Source organism: Arachis ipaensis, chromosome B05 (genome assembly GCF_000816755.2).
Source record: "Arachis ipaensis cultivar K30076 chromosome B05, Araip1.1, whole genome shotgun sequence".
NCBI lineage: Eukaryota > Viridiplantae > Streptophyta > Magnoliopsida > Fabales > Fabaceae > Arachis > Arachis ipaensis.
In genome coordinates, this window is record NC_029789.2 from 37,642,337 (window position 1) to 37,642,597 (window position 261).

Genomic DNA, 261 nt, shown 5'->3' on the forward strand with positions numbered 1-261 from the left:
TAACATGTTGAGGGTGATATTTGTATTTCTATGTTGTGTTCATTTTTGTGAAGGGTGCATGAGATTACTTAACAAAAGGGAGAAATGAGTTGGCTATAACTTGTAGTCCAACTTGAACAATTGTGTTTTTTCTTGGGAAAAGGAGAGAGAAAAGAGGGGAAAATGTGTGTATTGTCAATTTGTCATAGAGCTAGTAACAACTTAAAAAAATGAATATATATTTGAATTAGTTTATTTAATGTAAAGAATTTTGTTAACTGC